Source organism: Fulmarus glacialis, unplaced genomic scaffold (assembly GCF_000690835.1).
Source record: "Fulmarus glacialis isolate BGI_N327 unplaced genomic scaffold, ASM69083v1 scaffold39244, whole genome shotgun sequence".
In the NCBI taxonomy this organism is placed as follows: Eukaryota; Metazoa; Chordata; class Aves; order Procellariiformes; family Procellariidae; genus Fulmarus; species Fulmarus glacialis.
In genome coordinates, this window is record NW_009208114.1 from 22,425 (window position 1) to 27,029 (window position 4,605).

Sequence of the window (4,605 nt, forward strand, 5' to 3'; positions counted from 1 at the left end):
CCTACACCTGAGTTTTAGATAAAAGGCTCTTGTTAAGCTTTTTCAGGTATAGATACAAGTTACCTCCACCACTGAGAGGCTGAGAGGCTGAACTCAATGCTCCTCAACCCACTTCAGCACCAAGCACAAAGCCCAACAGAGCATCCGCAAGGAGGCAATGTGCCTTTGATGAGGAAGAAGGGCTAATGAGCATTCTTAAACCAGCCTTGAGCACTACACATGAATGACTCACACACATCCTTTTTCCCTCTGTTTTTTGAAGCTCTTCTCTGTTAAATAGATAGTTTAGAGACAGCCTTAAGACCACAGCTGGGTTCTTTATAGGAGAGTCATGAGGCTGCTCTTCTTTTGTCACTTACAGCTGCATTCCCTGAATGGCAATAATAATGGCTTCTCCCACCCCCAGTGTGATTCTGCATTTAATACCACAAACAGCCCAAAAGCCTCTTCCGTGCCATTACCATGTCTGTCTACAATCGACAGTACCACACTGGGGAGGGACTAGCAGAGGCATCTAACAAGACTTCTCACATCCATGCCTATCTTGATTCAGGCTGACCAGAGAAGGGAGCGTGCACCGACCCACATCCATCCAGCCAAGCACAAACATCGCTCCTCATGATGACTTTGAGCACCAAGATATTTTGCTAAAAGGTGCAAATTAAATCCTTAATTCTTCCTGAAAGGGTAGTTTCCACTGCTGTGATAGAGAATCACTTTAATAACATCTCTTTTCAAACACTCTGCAACTGTACCACTGAGACAAGAGCCTCTCCATTTCAAGACATTGCATCAGTCCCTGAAGACCTTCCTGGTGACCAGCCCGGGAGACTCCTGAGCACCACAGACGCGTCCCTTTAGGATCAATCAGCACTGATACAATCGCGGGAGCAACCACAGCACAAACTGCACCAGCACCTGAATGACAAATTCTGTGCAGACAACATCTTACCTGAAGCTTGCTCTACTTTCTATACTTAGATGTTGCTTTCCTACTTACTGAAAATTGCACATGGCTGGCACAACACGTGACACCTTCAGTTTAGTGAATAAACTGGGGGCCTGAATGTAAGCTACAGTATTGATACAGAACGAAGGACTGAAAACTGCCAGGGGCGTTTCAGCTAGCAACATGTTCTTATTAGCTGTTATGGTGGATTCTTTCTGCTTTTCCCAAGATTATCACTGGGAGGGATCCTCTGCCTCCAAACTGAACTAATTCCTGACTGCCTCAAGCCCTGTACAGTCAGTACCGCAGGTATTTGCATGCGCACACTGCCTTTCTTGACAGTGGCGCAGACAGCACCAAATCACGAGAACCCCGATTAAAACTTCAGAGCTGAACAACAATTAACGCTGCTCAAATGTGCCACAGGGTGTTAATTCAAAAATGAAACACTACGTGAAACTCACAGCGTGAGTTTGAGCGGAAAAAATGCAAATGGCACTTGCTCATAATTAGCTGTTTTTCAAGATCTCTGGGACAAGGAGGAACAACAAGGAGGACCAGAGGCAGCTGTTTACATCTCTGCACAAGAGCCAGTTACAAAAACTATTGATTTGTTCCCAAAGAACTGGAGAGAAAAGCACCACTCTAACCAGGGACAGTACTTTCATCAGAACTGCGGTACACGTTTCAGGGGGCAGGGAAAGGAGGCACAAGGCCTATCCTGCCACATTCACAGATTATCCTGAGAGGTGCCAAATGCCTTTACTTAGAAAGGGACACATGACCAAAAGGCATCAGATTATAGTTCCTTATTAAGCAACAATCTGTGATACCACAAAGACAATCTTAGATTTAGAGAGGAGGGAGATTCACCCTGGATCTCGATGAGATGACCAGAAAGGTATCGGTTTCTGAAATTTGAAGAGAAAGGTGCTACTCAGTAAATACCGTCTCCATCATGAATGGGAAGTTCAGAATTTCCTGTGTGCTGAGATCCATATTTTCTATAAATAACACAGGATGCGCAAACTGCATAAAATATTCAGGAAAAAACATCAGATGCTAGTGATAGAATGCAAATTAACACAAAGCAGTTGTGTTTGATCAGTTTACTCTGTAATGCCCAGCAACACCTCTCAAAGAGCTTTAATTTAACAGGAACTCAAAGCACTTGAGAGCAAGTACATAACCGCAAGCACCACGGCTTCGTGGGTCTGTTGCGGGGTTTAGTAATATCGTTGGGCGCTGTGTCACAGAGGCAGAGATCCAAACTGTGGTCCCACACGCTGGAGGACCAGCGGGAAGAGGCCACCCCCTGCACCCTTCAGCAGCGCAGAGGGAATGAGCAAATCTTGCCATTTTTCCCTGGTGCTGCTCACAGGAGTTCTCTGTTTCTGCAGTGTCCCCTCCTGGTTAAAGCAAGCAGCAGCACAGCCGGCAGCTCTGTCCCAGTACCTCTGCGTGAAATCCCAGCAGAGGAATCAAAATAAAGGCACAAACAGGCAGCTCTCAAAGTGCTGAAACAAATGAAGCCTGATGTTTCCTGGCTCGGTGTCCTGTAGTGCTTGGGCTGCTAATCACATTTTATGAAAAGTGCAGTGCAAGTTCAGTATTTATCAGATAATGGACACTCCAGGCAGGAGATGAACCTTGCCTGAGGAGTAGACTACCTGTACCTAAAAAGATGAGTGACAGCTGAAGCCCCTTCTGCAGTTGAGGAGTTTGCAATGTCCTGACTTGAGTGGCTTCTCTGCTGTCTGCTACGGGCTGAGCCCACACTGCGGCCCTTTTCTTAGTGGAGGATCTAGACTCTGCTGCTTAATTTCACAAATCAATGGAAGCATCCTTCTGGCACAGGTGACTGAAGGTAGGCAGAATGTCCAAAACTTATTGGGAAGCGACAGACTGACAAAGGGGGCAGACAAGCCTCCTTTCCAAAGGGAAAACAAGCTGCCCTCCCCACCCCCACCACGGAAGGTCAGCATTTCAAGGGTGAAAAGCAAAGCAGAAAGTCATTTGACATTACCCTTGCTGCAGTGACGTGCGCTGGGAACTCTGGTGCCGAACGGCAGATGAAAGCAAGGCGGCTAAATGGAAGAGAGGGAAAAAGAATTAAAAATAAGCAGCAACTGCTGGGCTTTTGGTCCCTGGTGAGGCAGCATTACAGCAATGCTGAAGTGTCACAGCACTGGTCAGCTTTGTGGTACCATTTTTCTGCCTGTAAAAGGTTTGTTCAATTTTATCGTGACAGGCAAAGGTAGAGAGGGAAGCCAAACAAGATACACGATAAGAGAAAGGACCCATCAGTTGTGTGCAGCATTGCAAGAGAACACAAGAAAGGCCTCCAACTGCAAACACTTATTTTAAGTGGCACTTCCAGCTAGACATGACAATTTAATATGGATACACCCAGAGCATCCCACCTCTTTTGGAAAACAGACCGAAAGGCAGAGGGGAAGAACAGGCGGTCTGAAGAACACTCTGGTGCACTTTCTTAATTCTGAGCACTAACTGACACTGCTAGAAGGATTCTTTCCAGCCCTGTGGGCCCTCCAAAAAGGGGAGGGCAGCTATTACACAACATTTACCAGGTGACTCTCAGCAACTTCTACTAAGCCTTACAAAGTTTCCACTCTGAAAAGAGAGAAGGAAAACAAGGCATACTGACAGTAACTCACTAGCCCTGTAGCTCCCAAGCAGACACCACAACACCAAGTGAAACATAGTGAAGTGGAAGAGCAGGGCAGGTTGAGCAGATTTGGTTTTAACACTCCCGGGTCTGGGTTTTCACCATCCCAAACATGCCTCTTCCTTCTAGACAAGGGGAGTGGAGGAGCTACGTAGCTAAACAGGTAACACCAGCGGAATATGGGAATTAGAAAAATGTATTCATGCTTTTCAGAGCGACATATACACAAGCTAACGTTCACCGAAACAGTGAAGCTGTGTTACCGTTCCAACACAAAAATAATCAAAGAATGAGTGGTTTACTACAACTTAAATTACACTTCGAGTGTAGCATCAGCATTTTTTAGAAAGGAGCTGGGCCCGCACTGTTAATTAGCGGAAAGAGATGAAGGCCTAAAAACGCGTGCTCAGGGATTTATCCCCGTGTTATCTCCAGGATAACAATACACCTTCTGGACCAATTTGCTTAATTAAAAGACAGACTGTGCAAGCTTCTTTGCAGGGACATTATCTTTTTCACCCACCAGCCAAAACATGACCCATACAAGGGACTGGAAAGACCTCTTAAAGTCAAACGTACTTAACCACCTCGCTTGCTGAAGCTGCAGTTCACCAAGGTCACACTCACCCGGCACAGAAACCAAACCCAGGTGTGAAGCCAGGGCCCCCGAGACCCCCAGTCCACTCCCACGACAAACACCCTGCCAGCTTCCCAGCCCAGCGAGGAAGGGAGGAGGTTGATGGAGTCCCTACACACCCCCCATTCCCTGATTTTGCTGAAAGGGTCATACCAGGCCAGGAAAAAGTTTATTCTCCTTTTTGTTAACGTTTCTTCCTCCCCTGCCCCCCAGCTTTCTGGCTGCTCCTGGGCTGATGCTGGTAAAGACCCGAGTCGCTCCTCTTGCGCTGCTTTCACCTCTGCAGCTTTCCCCCACGGGGTCCGTGCCGTGGATAAACCAGGGCCACGA

The 4,605-nt window shown here is 46.9% G+C and overlaps 1 protein-coding gene across 1 annotated transcript in view; it reads right to left on the reverse strand.

Annotated features, from left to right (window-relative positions):
* Positions 1-3,032, reverse strand: part of MRPL21 (mitochondrial ribosomal protein L21) — a 15,119-nt gene extending 12,087 nt beyond the window's left edge. The window contains exon 1 of the mRNA XM_009576373.1: positions 2,976-3,032. The gene's annotated coding sequence lies outside the window, so the exon portion shown is untranslated. The remainder of the gene's footprint in view (positions 1-2,975) is intronic.
* Positions 3,033-4,605: the final 1,573 nt, after the last annotated feature.